The sequence below is a fragment of the Bos taurus genome, chromosome 4 (genome assembly GCF_002263795.3).
Source record: "Bos taurus isolate L1 Dominette 01449 registration number 42190680 breed Hereford chromosome 4, ARS-UCD2.0, whole genome shotgun sequence".
Classification (NCBI taxonomy): Eukaryota; Metazoa; Chordata; class Mammalia; order Artiodactyla; family Bovidae; genus Bos; species Bos taurus.
Window position 1 is genome coordinate 69,649,935 of NC_037331.1, and position 23,320 is coordinate 69,673,254.

At 42.1% G+C, this 23,320-nt stretch overlaps 1 protein-coding gene and 1 long non-coding RNA gene across 8 annotated transcripts in view; one reads left to right on the plus strand and one right to left on the minus strand.

The window, feature by feature from the left end:
• Nucleotides 1-5,613, minus strand: part of SNX10 (sorting nexin 10) — a 67,746-nt gene extending 62,133 nt beyond the window's left edge. For 2 of the 6 annotated variants that reach the window (XM_005205528.3, XM_024990567.2), the window contains exon 1: nucleotides 5,422-5,613. The gene's annotated coding sequence lies outside the window, so the exon portion shown is untranslated. Of the gene's footprint in view, nucleotides 1-5,300 lie in introns of all 6 variants that reach the window. The other 4 variants (XM_005205529.4, XM_059885484.1, XM_005205531.5 and 1 more) reach the window with 3 other exon arrangements.
• The window catches only part of LOC107132414 (uncharacterized), a 32,376-nt gene continuing 13,129 nt past the window's right edge, over nucleotides 4,074-23,320 (plus strand). Inside the window, exons 1-3 of one of the 2 annotated variants that reach the window (XR_009494245.1) lie at nucleotides 4,074-4,238; nucleotides 5,232-12,770; nucleotides 13,238-22,151. This is a non-coding gene — a long non-coding RNA (uncharacterized lncRNA). Of the gene's footprint in view, nucleotides 4,239-5,231; nucleotides 12,771-13,237; nucleotides 22,152-23,320 lie in introns of those variants that run through there. The other variant, XR_001499813.3, reaches the window with a different exon arrangement.

Below are 23,320 nucleotides of genomic sequence, written 5' to 3' on the forward strand. Positions count from 1 at the left end.
GTACATGTGGAGCTCAGCTACTGTCACTGATCATTACTTTCTAGAGTTTTCCAAGACTCCTGAGGGAGAAAATGCTGAGGTCTCTTCCTGATTATCACAAAGCAACTGTGCCTTTTTAAAAATATCCCCTTCAAGTATCTGATTTGTCAGATGGGACAGGAATATTTACAGAAGCAGAACATTTTAAGTCTATATGCTCTGAAACAGCCCACACAAGAAGTGCACACCTTGGCCTTTCCCTGTGGCACAAACTTACCCACAGTTTCTTGGCATTGGCCTTGACCCAAGAAGAACGAGATAACACATAAAGTTATTATGTGTTAATAACTGTTAATAGTGGGTAAAATGCCAAACACAATATTCCTTACACTAGCTGCCCAAAGCACTGACTGCAATCCAAAGCATCTGACTCATATCTGTCCACAGATCCAGTCTGGCAAAGGTCTCACCTCAAACAGAGGTCACATTTTTTTCAAGGTTTCCCAACCATCAGGGAAAAGCGCTAGTTACAAAAAGCCAGCATCAGGTCTGCACTCCCCCATAAAAGGTGAAGCTGATCTCCCAGCGTAGGAATTTTCAGGTGTACCTGGGCAGAAGCAGTCCCAATTCTCAGGGTCTGATCACCCAGAGAGAGCTGACAAAAAGGCTCCACATCCCCTGCTTTGAGACACTAGAATCTAGAATCTAGGGCTGTGGGAACACCTGCCTCCTCCTCAGTGGTCCCAAATGCCACTCTCCAATAAACAGGGCTGATGTGTCAGTGAGGCAGGGGAGGATAACGATCAGTAATAGAAACCTCCTCCCTGTGTCTTGTGTTCATAATTTCTAAGGAGTTGTGGTTCCCTACATATAATGCCCCTTGTTCTGTTCTGCACTTTGAACTGTTAGGGTCTGTAAGTCTGAGATGAACTGGAGAGCATCCATAATCATAAAGATAAAGAGAAAAGACCCTGCAGCTCATGGGTAAGGGAGGAGGGTGAGGGGCAGGGCTGAGAGACCAAGAGAAGGACCCGGGAGATGATGGAAGATCAGGAGGCCCACAAGGTAACTGCTCAACTCATCTAGTAAACTCTTCTGAATCAGCAGAGCACGTGGTGGGGTAGATTTCTCAATCAGTGAAAGATTTCCCCATCGGTATGGAGAAATGGTCCTGGACTTCTCTGGTGGTCCAGTGGATAAGACTCTGAGCTCCCAAAGCAGGAGCCCTGGGTTCGATCCCTGGTCAGGGGACTAGAGCCCACATGCCACAACTAAGAGTTCCCAATGAACAACTAATGATTCCCATGTGTCACGATTAGAAGATCCAATGTGCTGCAATGAAAACCCAGTGCAAACAAATTTTTTTTTAAATCTCACATATGTGTATATATATTTTAATATCTATAATTTTGGTTTTGACATTCAATCTTTAGTCTAAGTGGCATTTACTTTTGTGAATGGTGTGAAGCTTGGATCTCATTTTTTTCCTAACCGGATCTCATTTTTTCCTAATTGGACCGATAACAGTCCCGATAAACTTTACTACCGTAAATTTAATCACATGATGAATTTCTATCTTGACAAGGGAACTAGGTCTGGACTTGCTATTTCTGGTCTGAAGTAACGTATTTTGACGTCCAGTTGAACGATACATTTCAAAATATATTGCCTATTAGTATAATGCATTGATATTTTCCCAGGAAAACTTCTATCAATTTGTAAAAATTAAGTGACTTTAAAGTGCTGGCCTAAACTAACAGCAGGTTCATGACCTATTAGTCTTATTTAGTCACTGGAGCATCAAGCTTTGGCCTGACTTCCCAGTGATTCACACCCTACATGGAAATCTCAGACTTCGTGGAATTTCACTTGAATTTACAAATCCCTTAGCAATAACTTTCCAACACTACAATTCGACCAATAGGCCTGAACAGCATCCTTGTGCCTTAACCAATATATGTTCTGACTCCTTCCTTGCTTTCTCTCAAAACAAGTTTTATCCTCCTGGCTCTTATCACACAGTGTTGTAGATTCCCATCTTAAATCACTGCAGAGTGGTTCAGCTAACAAGATGACATGCCAAAAGATGATGTATTTTAATAGTGCTTCCAAGAAACTTTGTTGGCCTCTCCCACACTGGGGAAGAGGGTGGGAAAGCTGGGAGTCTTCGGCTTTTTGTAATTCATTCACCTGGCACCACTCGTTCCAAAGGGAAATATTGGGGTGTGATGGAAAGAGTATGAGACTGGAAGTTAGGAAACCTGAGTTTTATAGTCCCGTTTCTATTTCTAAGTAGCTTCATAGCTCAGATTAAGCTATTTGTAAAATTAGGTTATAGGAACAGAATAGTCATCACCAAATTTTCTTTCTACCATGAATGACCCTTTAAGAATCTAAAGGAAGGACCTCCCTGGTGGCCCAGTGGTTAAGACTCTGCACTTCCACTGTAGGGGGCACAGGTTAGATCCCTGGTCAGGGAACTAGGATCCCGAATCCCATGCAGACAAAAAGAGAATAAATAAATGAAAAAGTATTTTCAAAAAAAGAGAATCTAAAGTAAGCTGTGGATTCTCACCTCTAGAATAATATACTCTTGTACAAGAGTATGAAATCATATGTTTTCAGGGAGTTCACAGACTCCCTAAAGCCTATCTCTGTATTCCCAGGGTCAAGATCACTGAGACCTACCACAAACTTCTAAAAAATAACACAGAAGACAACAGAAATGTATGTAGAATCACAAAACCTTAAGCAAAGTTGAATCATTTCCAGAACTAAAAGCATCTTCTTCTCCTCAGAGACTGAGAAAGGGAAGAGGTTTCTTAGGGTAAAATAAATGGAAATGCCAATTAAGGGCTGCCCTTGATTGAGGTCTGGCTAAGCCCTTTACCTACATTCACAGAGGAGTGCCTGAGGGACAGGACCCATTCCAGAGCCAGGCTGCCTCGTTCAAATCTCGGCTCCATCATTTATTAATTGACTTAGGCTTTGTGCCTGTTTCTTCTTCTGTTATTGAAAAGGGGAGAAGGGAAGGGGAAAAAAAAAAAACTAGGGCAGAATAAAAACAATACATATCTCAAGGACTGTTAATATACATATGGTACTTGAAATCAAGCCTTGCAGACACTAAGCCCTAAATAACAATTCCACGTTATAGAAATCCGGGACACATTTGCTGGGAGGTTAAGCTCTTGAGCTGAAGAGTTTAGGGAAGCCATAGATATCTTGATAACTCATTTTCCCTCAGATGTAAACAGAATCTGCTTCAGAGGTTTGTTTTAAGGATTAATGAGCCTGCCATGTTAAAAACTCTTTTCACAATCCCTAGCACATCATCAGTGCTCAGTAAATGTCAGCTATTGTTATGAACAATTCTGGGAGGCAAGGATTATCAGTACCTTTTTTAGTTCTGAAGAAAGGATAAATCAGAAAGTTAAGTGTTCTGCTAACAGTACCTCAGTTAGTAAATGATTATCCCCAGATTTCAACTCCAATGAATCTGAAACCAGAAGTTGTAACCACTATTACACACAACCCCTTAATTAGAACAGGGCTTAGAGAACAGAAAAGCTGATTCATACCTACTAATTTTAAGTGAGAGAGAGAGAGAGAGAGAAAAAAAAAAAAGACTGTTGGTGATAAGAGTCTTTTATCCAAAATGCAGGGTATTTATTCTCCAGGGAGGTCAGTCATGACTGGCCAAAAGCCCTCATTTGCTACTCTTAGAAATGGAAGACTGAAAAGGCTGGACCATGGTCTCATCGATTTCAAACCCCTGGCAAGTGGTTGTTAAACCACAGCCGTCACATCAAAAGAGGAAAAAGAAGCCATTTCCTATAATAGCTGAACAAACAAACAGAGTTCTCTAAAAAGCAAGTAGAGACCCTAAGGCTGAGAAAAGTAATATTAAGAGTGCTCCAAAATCACATAGAAATGCCATAGTAGAACACAACATTAGTCTTTAAACATCAAAGTTTTATGCGGGAAGTAATGAAGGTGTTTATGTCTGTTTCCAATACCAAGCTCCAGGAGGCCTTCCCTGGAGGAAGTAAAATAAGAGGAAGTTCCTACCACAGCCCACTGTTGCAGGAGGAGAAGCAGACAGTCAGTCAGTCAAGAGACCCCTGGTGAAGGGCGGTGTCACCTGAGAGCCACACCCCACTCCTCCAACACCAGTTTCCTCCCTAGTGAAATAGTCACCTCAGAAATGAGAATGAAATAGACCAGCAGGAGAAACAGGGTGGTCCACTGAAATACAGGTCAGTGCTAATCACCTTTCTTCACATCTTCTATATATTTACTTCTGGGTATATGGTATTTTTTGTCTTTTTTCAAAACAGTCCCATTAGTCAATCTTAAATCTACCATGCCTTTAAAAAGGGGGGTACGGTGCTTAGCACTAGGCATCACTGATCATTGGAAGGGATGGTAGAAACAGCGGAAGCATCTCATTCAACTGCATCCTTGGAGTTTGGTCCATTAGACGGAGTAGCCAGTTCCCCGCTGTGGCTGCACTCATCCCTGCCACCCAGCCCACTCCCAGGGACGAAGAGGGACTTTATGCATTCCCAGCTTACCCCCACCCCTACGCCCCTAGAGGTGTGGAGAAGGCTGCGGACGGAGGGAGTCAGAAGCCCATCACAATCTAGGCCTGTTTCTGCTCTCACTGGCTGGATGACTCTGCTCCCTGGGGCCTTAGTTTCCCAGCCTTAAAATGAGAGGTTTGAAGGAGATCACATGAAAGCCTCCTGCCTGCTCTAAATTTCTAAACCCATTATTCTAATACATAAACGTGTCCTGCAGAAATAGAAGCCCTTACTGGCAAGCAGGACTTGTGGTTCTACGTCCCCCTGACCATTCCCCTCAATCCCCCGCGGACCATCTTACCGAAGTATGATACATCAGAACTGAAAAACAGGCTGTTGCTTTCCCGTGGTACCAGACCTAGTAATCAGTCAAACGTGGATTTTCTCTCGGGCCTTTTCCCTCAATCCCACAATCCCAAGAAAACCCCCTGCCTACCCCTCCCAATTTCTAAACTCAAAGCTACCCTTTCGTGGATTAAAAATACCCACCCAAACCCGGCCTGGTGTAAGGTGTCTCAGCACATTTCCCGCGCCCCGCCCCCCCTCCGCCGGAGTCCGGGATTCCACCTCTGCCCCACCTTCTCCCTGGGGTGTCTTTTTAGCCGGATCGATCCGATCCGTGCCCTCCCCTGGCAAACCAGCCGACCGATTCCTCTTCCCCGGCAGGAATGGAGGCAACGCCCGGCTCCAACCCCAGGAGACCCAAGCATCTTCCCAGCCCGCAGGGAGAGGCACCTGGGCGCAGAGGAAAGGGCCCCAAGCCTCCGCGAAGGAAAGGGCGGCCGGCTAGTCCCTGGTAGCGGTCCTCACCCGGCGGCGCGAGGGAGGCCTTCCCGGCAGATCGCCTGTCACTTACGGGCGGCACCTCCAGGCAGAGCCGGGCAGAGCAGGGCCAGCGGGCCAGCGGGTGGCGGAGTTTGCTGACTCAAAGGCGCGGCGGCGGCGGCGAGCGCCGAGGAGCGCACACGAGCGCAGCCCCGCGCTCCCCGTGCACGTAGCGGCCCCGCGCCCGCGCTCCGCGCCCGCTATCGTGGCCACCGCACCGCCCAACCCAGGTACGGCCCCGCGGGGGCCTGCCCCGCCCCTGCTGCGGACCTGGAAGCTGCCCTCGGCCCCCGGGGCTGGGGAGAGCTGTGCGGCCGCTTGGGGGCGCCACTTAAAAGCCACCAGGAGCTTGCTAACCCCGTCCCGCCCCCTTAGTTACTTACGGAGAGGATGGTTGAATGGGAAGAGTGATGGATAGATAATGGTACAGTGTCAATGGTAGAACCTAGGTGGTGGGCATATGGGTGTTTACCGAAAAATTCTTTCAACTTTTCTGTATGTTTGAATTTTTTCACAAGCCATCCTGGGGGGAAAGAAATGAGGTCTGTCAAGGTGGCTGAATCAGTAAACCGTTTTCCAAGTGGCATCTTGGGTTGCATCTGACCCACTTGTTCGCGTGGAAAGCCGCAATAATCACTTAGACCGCTAATGGGTGACTACATGACAGAATAATAAAGGCAGTGTTTTAAAAAATCCACTGAGTAAATGTTAAAGATTTTACTGGTTTTATTCAATGATTCATGATTAGTCAGCATCCAATTCAGCAGATAGGAAGAAGCGCTAAGGAGCTGTACAAAATAAAAGGCTCTTACAGACATAAGGCGGGGAGACAAGGAAATTATCCTAGCAAAAATCGGATTGGTCATGGCAAGATCTCTTTTTTCTAGGAGAAGACAGGGGTCTATCAGGGAGATAGTCACACTGCTGACAGGTTGATATTAAGTTCCCATTTTGTGATGTCTCAGCAGATGGCCATAATGGTAAAGAACCCACCTGCCAATCCAGAAGACATAAAAGAGCAGGTTAGATCCCTGGGTTGGAAAGGTCCCCTGGAGGAGGGCCTGGCAACCCACTCCAGTATTCTTGCCTGGAGAATCCCATGAGCAGAGGAGCCTGGCAGGCTACAGTCCATTGGGTCCCAAAGAGTCAGACGTGACTGAAGCAAATTAGTACACAGCGTAAGTGCTCACCGTAAGTGACTCCTTTCTGGGCCTATTCTCTCTCTTTAATAGGAGTCTAACATTTCATAATTTAAACACGAATTTTCCCACTAGACACAGCCAACTCCATTGATCATTCAGGCCATTCCAGGCTTACCTGAAAATATCCAAGTCTATATTCCACACTCAAATTGGCTTAACTTAAGAAAACTTCTAAATCTACAATGTTGTGTCTTAACATCTGGGATCCTAATAATTCATTGCTGAATCTTGGATCACTTGTATTTAATTTCCTAAAATTGCAACCCAGCTATAACACACAAGTAAATGTAAATATGATCTCTTCTGAGAATCAAGTTAAATTGTCTTTTTCAAATTCTTTTCCCTATGCTGCACAAAGCATTGACTAGAAAACAAAATGCAGTATGTGTCTAAGATCCTAAGAGATTCTGCAAAATTAAAATCTTTCTAAGTATATTATCAACAAGAGCACGATTTTACAATGTGGGCAGAGCATTAAAAAATAAAATAAAAAACCTTTGGAGAGTCTATAGAAGTCATTTAGATATCTGACTTCCACAGAAAGGAAGAATATGAAAAAAATTCAGAATAGAATAAAGCAATAATGGATTTTAATCCACTCTATCAGGGTAGCTACTAGGTGGTGTTTCTAGTTTAAGAATTGTAATGTACAACCTAAATCCAGGGGACTGAGCTAAGTGACCACCACATTTTTAGATTGTGACTTTTTGTTATACTATCAGGTAAAAGACTGGACTCTCTGGTTCTTAAGAAATCCTAGGATGCTAATAAAATCACCATAGAATTGCTATTAAGAAGAAATCCTCTTGCCAGTCCCAATCCTACCTCAACTCTGGCTTCTAGGGTCAAGTTAACTGATTCAAACCCCAACTTTATCACCTCTCACTATGTGATACTGGGATAATGACACTCTCTGGGCCTCCTTTTACCATCTGAAAAAAAAGAGAGATGATAATAATAGCACCAGCCTCATAGGGTTGTTGTGGGGGTTAAGTGAAACATTTCAGGTAAAGCTCCTGAACTATGCTAGAACATTGTAAGTGCTCAATAAATTTTTATTATTATAACTGTTATTACAACATGATTCTTTTCTCTAATTTCTTTCATCTCCAAATACCCTTAGTTAGACATATTAAGGAAAGCCAACTGTATTCCCTACCTCTAACTCAAGAATCAATAAGAAGATAGAGTCCATCTGTCTCCTGGGAAAATTGCAAAATGCACAGACAGTAAAAACAGAATTTGCCTGGACTTGATCTTCAGCAGTTATAATTAATTGATACAATACAGTTATTCTATACTATCCAAAATTTACATGAATTGTCCTGCCTTCTTGAGAAACACTGTCATGGTACATATTCATTCTGCAAAAAGATGGTCTTATCATTCATCAAACAACTAATAATGAGATGTGAGCAAAAAAATTTAAACAAATAATTTGGATTTTGATTTCTCATTTTACATCATCTTTTTGCAATAATATGAAGACATATGGATTAATGTGAATAAAAATAATTTCTCTTGACTATTTTGATGGGAAATTAATCAGTCAATCTAAGAAAGAAATGGAAATTTTTATTAGTGCCAAATTAAGGATTATAACCTGGGAACAGCCTCTCAGGAAACTCAGAGAACTGTTCCACCCATTAGAGGTCAATGCATAGTTACATAGGTTTTTGAGATAGAGGCTGCTGCTGCTAAGTTGCTTCAGTCGTGTCCGACTCTGTGTGACTCCATAGACAGCAGCCCACCAGGCTCCCCCGTCCCTGGGATTCTCCAGGCAAGAACACTGGAGTGGGTTGCCATTTCCTTCTCCATGAGATAGAGGGCTGTACCTTAAATGACCTATTAATAGTTTGCACAATCTGGATCTGCAAGTACCAAGTAGTAGGTCATCATGGTGCCTTACAAGATTAAGAAGGAATGTTATCTTTAAGGAGTTGTCTTCTTGGTGCTAGGAGAATGTTGTTGTTTATGACTGAGTAGGCATTTTTGCTGCTGGGGAGGTCTGGTCAATGTATAACACAAATACACAACGCACAGTAGAGTGGGAAAAGAAGGCCAAAGCCCAGAGGAATTTTTTTATGTTTAAATTTTCCTTAACTTGCCTTAGAATATGAGCTTTTATTTCATCATGATCAATCTAATGTGTTTTTTCAAAATACCTCTTTTATGCATCTGTCCCCCAAAAAAAAGCTAGAAAAAAGTTTTGAGATTGCTTACTTACTTGTAAGGTAAAGAGCTTTAGACTTCATCTACTCACTCCTCCATCTTCCTTATGTGTTTATTGACTACTGTTCTGTCAGTTAACACCCCAAACCTATTAACTTTGGCATTACCTTTGACCAACTCCCATCCCCTGATTCACTCAGGTCCAAGTGCTATATATTTCTTCTGAGTTAGATCTTGGTGTTACCTTCTACTTTCCATTCTCGTGTCTAAACTTTCAGCTCAAAATCATACAATAGCCTCTTTATGAAACTAAGCAGGACCCTGTGGGACTCTTTCCTGTAGCCCCTGTTTTTCTTGTTTGCAAGGAATAGACTCCAGCCTCCAACACCTTCCCTGAGTTCCAAAGGGTAGATTGGAACAGTTGCTAATCAGGGAAGAGAGGCTATGCAGAGACACAAAAAAAGATGACCTGAGGCCAGATTGAAGGAGGGCAGGCCCTGCAAACACCATGATCCTTCTTTGCAACTCCACCCTTGAACCTTTGCTATAAAACTCCTCACCAAATCCTCCCAGTTTGGGACACACGGGTTTTTGAGGCACAAACCATTTGTGTTCCCATTTGCCTGGTAAATCAATAAAGCTATTCTTTTCTACTTCACCCAAAGCTCTGTCTCTGAGATTCGATTTGGCACTGGTGCAGAGGCTGAGTTTTTGGCATCATTTACAATGGTCTGATTAAGTAGTTTTCAAATATTTTTAGCAACAGGATATTTTCTTCACAAGAACCTCATTTATAAACTAGTGAAACCAGTATTTCATTACTATACATTTATTAGAAGAATTCAATTTTATAACATTCAGTTCAGTTCAGTCACTCAGTCATGTCTGACTCTTTGCGACCCCATGAATCGCAGCACGCCAGGCCTCCCTGTCCATCACCAACTCCCGGAGTTCACTCAGACTCATGTCCATCGAGTCAGTGATGCCATCCAGCCATCTCATCCTCTGTCGTCCCCTTCTCCTCCTGCCCCCAATCCCTCCCAGCATCAGAGTCTTTTCCAATGAGTCAACTCTTCGCATGAGGTGGCCAAAGTACTGGAGCTTCAGCTTTAGCATCATTCCTTCCAAAGAACACCCAGGACTGATCTCCTTTAGGATGGACTGGTTGGATCTCCTTGCAGTCCAAGGGACTCTCAAGAGTCTTCTCCAACACCACAGTTCAAAAGCGTCAGTTCTTCAGTGCTCAGCTTTCTTCACAGTCCAATGCTCACATCCATACATGACTACTGGAAAAACCATAGCCTTGACTAGATGGACCTTTGTTGGCAAAGTAATGTCTTTGCTTTTGAACATGCTATCTAGGTTGGTCATAACTTTCCTTCCAAGGAGTAAGCGTCTTTTAATTTCATGGCTGCAGTCACCATCTGCAGTGATTTTGGAGCCAAAAAAATAAAGTCTGACACTGTTTCCCCATCTATTTGCCATGAAGTGATGGGACCAGATGCCATGATCTTAGTTTTCTGAATGTTGAGCTTTAAGCCAACTGTTTCACTCTCCTCATTCACTTTCATCAAGAGGCTTTTTAGTTCCTCTTCACTTTCTGTCATAAGGGTGGTGTCATCTGCATATCTGAGGTTATTGGTATTTCTCCCGGCAATCTTGATTCCAGCTTGTGCTTCTTCCAGCCCAGCGTTTCTCATGATGTACTCTGCATAGAAGTTAAATAAGCAGGGTGACAATATACAGCCTTGACGTACTCCTTTTCTTATTTGGAACCAGTTTGTTGTTCCATGTCCAGTTCTAACTGTTGCTTCCTAACCTGCATATAGGATTCTCAAGAGACAGGTCAGGTGGTCTGGTATTCCCATCTCTTTCAGAATTTTCCACAGTTTATTGTGATCCAAAATCAAAAGTTTGTGAATGATTCTTGGAGTCTCCTATCAGGGTCAACATCCAATTTATTTCTCTATTCGATTGCTCAATACTGAGAAAATTCTACTCTATGCTGAGAAGTATTTGTAAATAATAAGAGCTTGGAGAGGAGTCTTGAGAGTCCCTTGGACTGCCAGGAGATAAAACCAGTCAATCCTGAAGGAAATCAACCCTGAATATTCATTGGAAAGACTGATGCTGCAGCTGAGGCTCCAATACTTTGGCCACCTGATGCAAAGAGCTGACTCATTGGAAAAGACCCTGATGCTGGGAAAGATTGAGGGCAGGAGGAGAAGGGGACGACAGAGGAAAAGATAGTTGGGTGGCATCACCAACTCAATGGGCATGAGTCTGAGCAAGCTCCAGGAAATGGTGATTGACAAGGAAGCCTGGTATGCTGCAATCCATGGGGTCACAAAGAGTCAGACACCTGAGCGACTGAACAACAATGAGTGGTTGCCCTATGGTTATAGTTTATACCAGAATGACTGGTCCTGCTACTCATTCATCACTTGCAAGTGAACTGTTTCACCACCAGACTTCCTCTTACGGGAATGCACAGTCTTGGGGCAACTGTCAATCAAGAGTGGTAGGGGAGGCAGGATCTGAGACCCAAGTGAGCCAATCAGACTCTTCTGGAAATTTGAATTATGAGGGAAATAGCATCAGATCAGGAAATTAATTCAAGTTCCCAGTGCTGTGAGCCTGGGTTCAATCCCCAGTTGGGGAACTAGATACCCCATGCCATAACTGAGAATTTGCATGCCACAATTAAAGATCCCACAGCTAAGACCCAACGCAGCCAAATAAATACATAAAAGCATTGGTTTTAATGCCAGATTTTACTTCACTATTACAGACTAAAAATAACAAATTTGTTGGTTAAAACTGACCAAAAACAAAGTGTAGCATTACTGAGCATATCCTGAACATAAATCCAGGCCCAAGTCATGTAACTTCTAGGCCTTTGATACAAATTGCAGTACAGTATAATTACCACCAACCTCAACCAAAGAGCCAGTGGAGAAGCCCATCATCTTGGATAAAGCAGTTAGAGGTTCCTGCTCTGCATTTATGGTAGCCTTTATTTTACATCTATGGCACTACTTCTGGATCATGGGTGCGTAACAGCCAATAGCCATGTTGAGATAGTAGAGTGCAGTAGTTAGGGCTCCAGAGTCAAAGGTTCAGTTCTAATTCCAAAACTTTTACTTGGTAGCCAATTGACCTCAGGCAAATCATTTCATCTCTCCCAACCTCAATTTTCCTATCTGTGAAATAGGATCCACCCTACAAGGTTAGAATTAGGAGATAAAGTATATAAATAACTTGGCCCAGTTTTGCAACAGAATTTTTTAAAAACTTCATAAATATTACTTAGTGTGCAGTAAAATTCATATTTTATAGCAAGACAAAAAGACAGTTAAACGTAGAAAATTATCTCTGCCCTTTGGCTTCTTCTCTCTCCCCTTTTGTGCACTGTGTGTCTGCATTATGCATAGACCAATCTGCACCATTTGGGGACATTCTCCTACATCAACAAGATAACTCCTTAAAAGATAACATTCCTTCCAGATCTTGTTAGGGGCTTAGATCAGGATGTGTAAACCATCCGTAATATGCATCATTTAGTGTACAGCCCTTTGTCTCAAAATATTTGTATAACTGTGCCCTGACATGTATATACATGCTGCTGTGGTACACAGGCTTCTCTAGCTGTGGAGCATGGTCTTAGTTGGCCCGCAGCATGTGACATATAGTTTCCAGACCAAGGATCGAATCCACACCCCTTGCACTGGAAAGCAGATTCTTTACCACTGGACCACCAGGAAAGTCCCACGTGCCCTGACTTAGGGAAATAGTTCCCAGAGCTTTCTGAGATGTTCTTCCAGGGTTCTAGTCCTCAGATTTGGCTTGAATAAAAATTTCCCACTTCTTTCTTAGATTAACTGTTTAATTTTATATATAAATATAGGTATTGATATATGGTCTAGAAGGGCAGCCTCAAACTTTGAACAGATGCTACTCCTGAGAAGAATGACCCAACACTGCTGCTGGTCCATGTAACATCTTTGTGAGAATTTTTTTTTTTTAAGCTTCTTTTCTTCCAGACAATTTACTGCCATCTGCTGGAAAACTATCATTTTAAAATGTTAAAACTGACTACCCTGTGCCTAGAGATACCTAGCATTGTTCAGGACACAACCTGCACAACTGTGCTCCATGACCCTAGAGGCCATGCCCTTTATGGGTAATGATTGAACTTCTTATAATGATACTGAGATCCAGCTACATTCTGAGGTTTATTCAAAGCAAGTTAAGTTGGCCACATGAATAAACATTAGTTTTCAATGTGTTAAAATTTAGCACATAACACATTTCAGTGTACAAAAGTGGCTGGGTGCCAAAGCAATGAGATTTGTGGGTTGTCATTGCCAGCATCACAGACTCAAAGCTTACAAGTGCTGGGAGGGCTTAAGTAGTAGCAAGCTTGGGTATCAGATAAGACACATTTATTACCTCTCAAATCCTTCCTTTTAGATGGCTGCTGCTGCTGCTGCTAAATCGCTTCAGTCAGGTCTGATTCTGTGAGACCCCAGAGATGGCAGCCCGCCAGGCTTCCCTATCCCTGGGATTCTCCAAGCAAGAACACTGGAGTGGGTTGCCATTTCCTTCTCCAATGCATGAACGTGAAAAGTGAAAGTGAAGTCACTCAGTCGTGTCCGACTCCTAGAGATCCCATGGACTGCAGCCTACCAGGCTCCTCCATCCATGGGATTTTCCAAGCAAGAGTACTGGAGTGGGTTGCCATTGCCTTCTCTGGTTTAGATGGCAGGAATGCAATAAATTCTTGCATAACAAAGTATCATTTCTCAGTAGTCCCAGGCATCCATTTTCTTGCTTTTCTTTATGTTTCAAATATCGTTTTGAAGCACCAGGAATTGGTAAGCTACTTGCAGCCATTTGCTCATAACAGCTTAAAATATTTTTGCAATGTTGATTTAAATTAAGTATTAAATTAATTAAGTTACATTTCTATCTATGTGGATTTAGACTCACATGGTCGAAATGTGATGCTAATTAGCAGTGAATGTTAGAACTGTGAAGAGTATTGTTCGTATGAAAGTATTAAATAATATTCCATTCAGTTCAGTTCAGTCGCTCAGTTGTGTCCAACTCTTTGTGACCCCGTGGACTGCAGCATGTCGGGCCTCCTTGTCCATTGCCAACTCCCGGAGTTTACTCAAATTCATGTCCATTGAGTCAATGATGTCATCCAACCATCTCAACCTCTGTCATTCCCTTCTGCTCCCACCTTCAATCTTTCCCAGCATTAGGGTCCGTTAATTCACCCAAAAAGAAATCAAATTTAGAATTGCCAGTTTATTGAAATAAATTAACAAATTTTATGTTTATTAAACAGAGTTTTGGGTTTTTTAAACTTTAATAAGTGATATTGAATGTTTAAGAAGAATTAGCTTTTAAAAAACACTGGAAACATTCAATAAAAATATGTTCAAAATTTGTTCATTTTGACTAAGGCTACATATAACTTTTAATTCTTTGATCATTACTGTCAATAGAGGAAAAATTATGTAAAAAGATTCATTATGATAATAAAATTAGTGATTTAGTTAAAATAAAGTTTTAAAAAATCTTTATGAACAAAGTGAAGTGAAGGAAAAGTCACTCAGTCGTGTCCGACTCTTTGCGCCCTCATGGACTATACAGTCCATGGAATTCTTTAGGCCAGAATACTGGAGTCGGTAGCCTTTCCCTTCTCCAGGGGATCTTCTCAACCCAGGGGTCAAACCCAGGTCTCCCACATTGCAGCCAGATTCTTTACCAGTTGAGCCACAAGGCAGGGAGGGATCTTTATGAACAAAATACAATAATTTATAAATTATAAATGTATTACTTTATTGCTCATACAAACATCACCAACCCAACAGAACATCCAGATATGCTCAATAATTGAATTTAGTTATCTTTGGTATTTCACTAAACGTCAATCACATAAAAACATGACTATGAATATATTTTTCAATTTTGACATTAGGAAGTTTGATCTGTCAAAGTAGAAGAATAGATTATATTTCATTTAACAGTTTGTCAGGTTGATTTATAACTGGTAAATATTTAGACATATGATATGCCTGTCTTCATTTTACTCTTGGCCAAGGACCTATAAACACATTTATGGAGCTATAAATGAATAAAATAAAATTAATATCACACTACATAGACGTATCATTTCAAGATGCATCATAGACCTAAATGTAAAAGGTAAAATTATTAAGTTCTAGTGAATATTCAGAATGCTATTTGTTGAGTTTAAGGCATTAAAAGCATTAATCATCAAGAAAAACTTGATAAGTTGGACAACATTAAAATTAAGAAGTTCTGTTCATCAAAGGATACCATTAAAAGAGTAAAAAAAAATTAACCAGAGTTGGAGAAGATGCTTGCAATATATGAAATCTGACACAGGACTTATATTCAGAGTATACAAACAACTCCTAAAAATCAATTTTTGAATAGTCGGACAACTCAAAAGAAAAATAGGCAAAATCTTGAACTCCCTAAATGATGATATTCAAATGAATGATAAACATATAACAAAGTATTCAGCCTTATTAATTATCAGAGAAATACACATTAAAAATGTCAACTAGAATACGACTAACAATACTAAATTCTGCCAATGATGTGGCGCAACTAGAACTCTCATAATCCACTTGGGAAAATCCTTTGATGTCATCTATGTAAGCTGAACATACACATACAATGTGGCCTAGTAAGTACATTCCTGGATAGATGCCCAACATAAATGCACATACATGTTTCTGAATACATGTAAGGATATACAGGAAGGTTCTTAGCAACACTATTCATAATATCCCAGCTGTCAATGACCATGAGCATCAGGAGAGAAAAATAAATTGTCGTGTATTTGAAATGGAACAGGACCCCATGGTCCTTCCCACCATGCCCTCCACCTGCCTTTTGCTGTGGAAAAATTAGCCAAAAAATAAGTTTAATCAGAGAAGTGAGAAAACACAGAAACAAAGAAAAATAGTCCAACAAGACTAAATAATAACAGTTTAGTCACTAAGCATAGTAAAAAATCTTTAGTTCCTCTTCAAGGGCCGTAGATAATAATCTGAGCCATATCCTGTGAGCTGTCTTGTGGATGCTGAAACCCCCCACCAGGTGGAAGAAGTTAACTACATAATGACCAGACTATAGCCGTGACATAAGCTGCCAGAATTCTGGGAACTAGCCTCAAGAAAATGGGAATAAACCAACCCTAGAACTGAAGATTAACTGTACTTAAAACAATCAAGATGACACGTCCTGTTTCAAGATGACTGTCAGAGCTGGCTGTGCTGTTTCCACACGTAGCCACCTTCTTCCGTTTATAAAAGCTCTTGCCCAGTGGTTGTCAGTGGTGGGGCAGGGATGGGGAGAGTAGGCCTTTGGACAGGAGTCCACCCTTCCTCACCCTACACCCTTGGTTCCCAGAATCCAAAATAAAGCAAACTTTCCTTTCCACCAACCTTGCCTTTTATCTGCTTTTGAGCAGCGAGCAGCCAGACCCCACTTTCAGTTCCATAGTCATACAACACTGAGAGTGAATGCACCCACTGCTATGCACGATGTGAAAGACTCTTATCCCATATTGTTCCGTGAAAGAAGCCAAACTCCGATACAAAACAGGCAAAGTCATCTGCAGCATTAGTAGTCATGGCAGCGGGAGGTTGTGACTGGAAGGGGAGTGAGGTAATATTCTATTTCTTGACCTGGCTGGTGTCTACACAGGTGCATATGGAGAATGGAAGCACAGAGAGAGATAAAGATCTGATCAGATTCCCCTCACACATCTCACAGCTCAGCCTTTGCCAGCCAAGAGACCACTGTATCTAATCTCCCTCCTGTAAACTCTTTATGTACTTGGTGCTCAGTCGTGTCTGACTCTGAGACCCCATGAACTATAGCCTGCTAGGCTCCTTTGTCCATGGGATTCTCCAGGCAAGAATACTGGAGCCATGCCCTTCTCCATGGGATCGTCCCGATCCAGGGATCAAACCCGCAACTCTTACATCTCTTGCATTGGCAGGAAGAGTCTTTACAGTTTGAGCCATCAGAGAAGCCAATGTAAACTCTTTATACTCCCTCTAAAGGTTCTTAGAATTTCCTCTTGGGAATGGGAAACTGTTGACTCCTAGCTGAAGCGCTTGGTAATTCTCCAGGACGAGGTCCTCAGGGAGGGTCAGCAGTGCTCCACTGTGTGAGATATCTTCCCCTGACTCTGGCACCCTCGAATAACCAGTGAAGTCAAGTCTGTGGTTTTGCTGGTCCTAACAGTGGTCCTGGCCTCCCCTTCATGAGATTATTTTTTCATTGCTTCAGTATTTGGCAGTTTTCACTGCCTTTGAGGATCCTGATAAGCATCATTGGAAAATTTAGATACAGCTTTAAGAATTTCCCTGCTCAGCATTTGGATATTAAAGAAATGAAGTGAATGGATACTTTTTTTAAAAAAGAAAAGAATTCCCCCGCTCAATATTTACATAAGCAAGAAGAGCAGCATGAAGAATTTGAGCAATATGACTTCCATGAAGGTCTTCATTCCTCTCAAGTAAAATCTTGCCTGGGCCAATGTCATCTGTTTTCAGCCCTGTGAAGCTTGCTTGAGCCAGTAATGAATGATTTTATTTGGTTGAACCTTTTTTTTTTTTTTTAGTGTGGGCCCTTTTAAACGTTTTTTTTTAATTTGTTACAATATTGCTTCTGTTTTTCATGTTATAGTTTTCCGGCCTTGAGGTGGGTGGAATCTCAGTTCCCTGACCAAGAATCAAACCTGCATCCCTTGCAATAGAAGGTGAAGTGCTTTCATGCCTTTCTGATCTGTATGTGGTATCATTAGTTTCAACATCCCAACCAAACTTGGGATTGGGATCCATTCTATTTTTTTCTGAGTGGCCATAACATATTCCCTTAGCAAGTGTCCCTTGTATCATATTCTTAGGTAAAATTTGTACAGATGTGCTACAGATTCACTAGGGTTTAAAATAACCCCAGGTGAAGGCCCCCAAATGAACTCCATGTATAAGTACAAAAAATGGTACATTTACGTTAATGGCCAAATCATAACACTTTGAACTATCACCTGCTTGAGAGCACAATCTCAGCTTCCCTTTCCTCAGACCCCTCCTCCAGGTATCTTTGGAGGCCCCCAAAGCGGTCCTCATGTGTTGATAAATCTGTCAGCATCAGTCACCATCTGGAATCATCATATTCTTCGTCTATTGCTCCAACAATCCCACGTTACTGTTCACTGCCAGTAAAGCTACTTCAAGGAAGTTCGCCTTGGTTTGTTGTGATGGAGCCAAATTGGGAGAGAAAATTTGTCTTTTTCCTCTTGTATGAGCTTCCTTACTGACCCGGCCCAGACATTCTTCCACATTGCTCTCCAGTGAGTGAGACAAAGCCCCAAGCTTTTCCACTTGTTTCGTCACTGCACAGGAGAAGACAGTCAGCCCTTTCCTGAATGCAAACCAGCTTTGAGGAACATTCAAGGGACTCAGATTGTCAGACAATCTGACACCTTTAGAATTGTTTCTTGCAAGCCATAGTTTCCTCTGCCACCCTGGCTGTCACTGGCTCTACTTGACAACCCCCCCAGCATCTCCTGGTTTCTGTCTCCTTGGCAACAGACAGGCCTGAAGGAGCACACTTTCCATCTTTTCTCCACAGGACAAAATTAGGGTGCCCACAAGTAGTTCACCAGTGAAACAAAGACAAACGGATAAAAAGAAAATGGAGAAATAAAGGAGCAACTGATCTGAACAATGAAATAAAAGAATAAAATTAACATGTGGACCTAGAGATTATCATACTAGGTGAAGTAAGGCAGACAGAGAAAGACAAATACCATATGATATCACATATATGTGGAATTTAAAAAATGGTACAAATGAACTTATTTACAAAACAGTAACAGACTCATAGGAAACAAATTTATGGTTAACAAACGAGAAAGAAAGAGTGGGGAGGGATAAATTGGGAGTTTTGGATTGGCATATACAGACTGCTATACATAAAATAGATAAACAACAAGGATTTACTGTATAGCTATACAGTTTATTCAATATACTATATTCAATATCTTGCAACAAACTATAATAGAAAAGAATCTGAAAAAAAAAAATATATATATATATATGGGCTTCCCCGGTGGCTCAGTGGTAAAGGATCCGCCTGCCAATGCAAGAGATATGGGTTCAATCCCTGGGTCAGGAAGATCACCTGGAGAAGGAAATGACAACCCACTCCAATATTCTTGCCTGGAAAATCACATGGACAGAGGAGCCTGGTGGGCTACACTTCATAGGGTCACAAAGAGTCGGACATGACTGAAGCAACTGAGTACATGTATAGGCTTTCCTGGTGGCTCAGATGGTATAAAGAATCCACCAATTAACACAACATTATAAATTAACTATATTTTAATTTTTAAAAGTTAACAAAAGCAAAAGAAAATATGTAAGGATGGAAAGAAGTAGTGAAAATGGCAGGTTATAAAAGGTATGTGAATTACCCTTTCTTTTTTGTTTTCTTAGAGAAGGCACATAGAGCAGGTGCAAAGTGACAACCATAATTTCATTTTCTCAAGATATAATCCATTTCCCTATTTTGTTTATGAAAATAAATCTGACTGTAAACCCTGCTCCACTGGATTAGTGGGAAAGTCAGTCTCAGGCATTACTAAATGCCTGTTAATGCCTTCCCCCACAGTCTGATTCCTGCCTCCATGCCAGGCTAAAAAAGGAACCAGAGATTTTACTCAGAGCTAAATACTTGAGGAAGCTTCAGATTTCTAGTCTCCGCTGGTTCTCACTGAGATGCCCATTGAGCAAACTCTCACAGTCCTTTCATGTTATTTCCGTGCCATGGCATTTGATGAAGCTGCACACACACAAAAAACTGCGTGTTCTAAGCATGTTAAAAAAGACAAATAAGTAATTCCATAAGAGAAAAGAAATCATAAATACAAAATAGGCAGAAGAAAAGCAAGAATAATTGGGTATTTAAAAATTGCCAATAAAAATTCTGGGGAAAATTATAGTCAATGAAATTTAAATCTCATTACACGAGATAAACTCTAGGCTGGACATAGGTGAAGAGAGAATTATTAAACTGGAAAACATAATTGCAGCATTTGCCCAGGATGTATCAGAGACAGTTGAGAGATGTAGCTAATAGCATTGAGAGAGTCCAAAATACTCACAAGTGGTACTCCAAAAAGAGACACTGGATTGAAAGGTTGTAAAGTGATGTTTCAGTTCAGTTTAGTCGCTCAGTCATGTCCGACTCTTTGCGACCTCACGAACCGCAGCACGCCAGGCCTCCCTGTCCATCACCAACTCCTGGAGTCCCCCCAAACCCATGTCCATTGAGTCGGTGATACCATCCAACCATCTCATCCTCTGTCGTCCTCTTCTCCTCCTGCCCTCAATCTTTCCCACCATCAGGGTCTTTTCAAATGAATCAGCTCTTCACAGCAGGTGGCCAAAGTATTGGAGTTTCAGCTTTAGCATCAGTCCTTCCAATGAATATTCAGAACTGATTTCCTTTAGGATGGACTGGTTGGATCTCCTTGCAGTCCAAGGGACTCTCAAGAGTCTTCTCCAACACCACAGTTCAAAAGCATCGATTCTTCGGCACTCAGCTTTCTTCACAGTCCAACTCTCACATCCATACATGACTACTGGAAAAACCATAGCCTTGACTAGACGGACCTTTGTTGGCAAAGTAATGTCTCTGCTTTTTAATATGCTGTCTAGGTTGGTCATAACTTTCCTTCCAAGGAGTAAGCGTCTTTTAATTTCATGGCTGCAATCACCATCTTCAGTGATGTTTAACAACCCAGAATTGTTAAAAGTCATGATTCTTCACATAGAGAGTTCACTCTAAAATCCAGGAAGAAAAATAAAACTAAACCTACACTTAGAGTTGTAAATGATATTCTAGAACATCAGAGATATAAGAAAATCTATGAAGCTACCAGAGAGAAAAAGTAGATTACAGGAATTATTTACACTGACCATAACCTTTGGTAAAGAATCCGCCTGCAATGCAGGAGACCTGGGTTCAATCCCTGGGTTGGAGAGATCCCCTGGAGAAGGGAAAGGCTACCCACTCCAGTATTCTGGCCTGGAGAATTCCATGGACTGTATAGTCCATGGGGTCACAAAGAGTCAGACACGACTGAGCAACTTTCACTTTACTAACCTTCTCACCAGCAGCAACAGATACCAGAAATGCTTAGCAAAAACAAATGACAACCTGGAATTTTTTTTTTTTTTTATCCAGCTAATTGATCATTCAAGAGTGAAATAAAATTTAAGATACACTTAGATGAAGGGAATTTCCTATCCACAAACAAACAAAATCAGGCTCTTGAGGTAGCTACAGCTCTGGCCCACAGGGAGGTCAAGGGTTGCCAAGAAAATGTACTGGCTCTGAAAACAGTTGCCATGAATTCGTGTCCCTCGTGCCAGGCACCATCTTATTTTATTCTTCAATGCCCCTACCATGGGAGTAGTCAAAGTACATAAATGTCAAACGGGGGATATGTAGGTATTCCCTGTTGCACGTTACTTTGCCTCTGCAATAACTCATTTGCTTGACATATTTAGAGGATAGAATGTTATATATTTTTCAGATGAGATGAAATAGAAAAGAGTAACACCCCCTCACTAGAAAATTCTGGCCAGCACAATTGCTTGCAACAAACTCCACAATTATTATGAAGAATGTACAACCCCATTATGAAAGCCCAACACCTCACAGATTAGAGCCCCTTAAAATCCATCCAGACCTCTTCTCCTTTTATTTACTGCAATTCTTCACTATATGGTAGCCCAGAAAGCAAAAGGGGACAGGAAATGTTAGAAGTAGATATGACCACATCAGCAAAGAGAGAGGAAAACTTTTTGAAAGCAAGTCTGAAAAGATCCGTGCAGTTCCAGCCTCACCACAAGGCTGATGCCCACCCTCCCCACTAGACTGTGAGCTTCCTGAGGACAGGACCTGTGCCTGAAGACATCTGTAGCTCCAGACACAGTGCCTGACACACGGAGAGTAGGGCCTCGTTACTCACTAGGATGGAAGGGGGAGAAGATGAGGGAAGGAAAGGAAAGAAAAAAGGAAGTAAGCTGAAAGGAACACTCTGGAAAAAAAAAAAAAAAAAGCAAAAACCCAAAACCTGCTGAGAAAGCCCCAGTCAGCTGATCCTAAGGTGTATTGACCTATTTTCTCTCTCTCCCTCTTTTTTTTTTTTTTGCCCGAGCTGTGTGGCATATGGGATCTTAGTTCTCTAATCCAGGATCAAACCCACACCTCCTCCAATGGAAGCATGGAGTTTTAACCACTGGAGGACCACCAGGTAAGTCCCTATTTTCTCTATTCTTTATGCTACTGTGGTCTCGATCCTGGAGAGACTGTCCCTCCCCACCTCCCCAACCTGGGCCAGCTAATTCCTAGAAAAAGCAAATGACTCCCCTGCAAGTGCACCTTTAATATACAAATGAACCAACCAATCCAGAGCTCAAGCCTTAACCCTCTGGTTTATCAAACTCTCACACACCAAGCCAGTATTCTCCCTGCCCTAAATTGCCCCCAGGCTTCCCTCATAGCTCAGATGGAAGCCTGTATTCTCCCTGCCCTAAATTGCCCCCAGGCTTCCCTCATAGCTCAGATGGTAAAGAATCTGCAACTAAGGAGACCCCTGTTAGATCCGGGAAGATTGCTGGAGAGGGGATAGGCTACCCACTCCAGTGTTCTTGGGCTTCCCTTGTAGCTCAGCTGGTAAAGAATCTGCCTGCAATGTGGGAGATCTGTGTTCGACCCCTGGGTTAGGAAGATCCCCTGGAGAAGGGAAAGGCTACCAACTCCAGTATCCTGACATGGGGTCACAAAGAGTCGAACATGACCGAGCGACTTTCACTTTCACTTTAAATTGCCCCAGCGTCAGGTGCTGAAAATTAGGGACCACCCAAATAGCCCAGTGTGTGGGTGTGCTCAGTCTAGCGTCTGACTCTTTGTAGCTCACCAGGCTCCTCTGTCCCTTGGACTGCAAGGAGATCCAACCAGTCCATTCTAAAGGAAGTCAGTCCTGAATATTCATTGGAAAGACTGATGCTGAAGCTGAAACTCCAATACTTTGGCCAACTGATGTGAAGAGCTGACTCATTTGAAAAGACCCTGATGCTGGGAAAGATTGAAGGGGGAGGAGAAGGGGACGACAGAGGATGAGATGGTTGGATGGATGGTATCACCGATTCATGAGTTGGAGTAAACTCCGGGAGTTGGTGATGGACAGGGAGGCTGGGCGTGCTGCAGTCCATGGGGTCGCAAAGAGTCGGACACGACTGAGCGACTGAACTGAACTGAACTGAGGCTCCTCTGTCTATGGAATTTTCCAGGCAAGAATACTGGAGTGGGTTGTCATTTCCTATTCCAGGGGATCTTCCCAACCCAGGGATCAAACTCCCCTCTCTTGCATTTGCAGGCAAATTTTTTATCACTGTGCCATCTGGGAAGCTGTAAATAGCC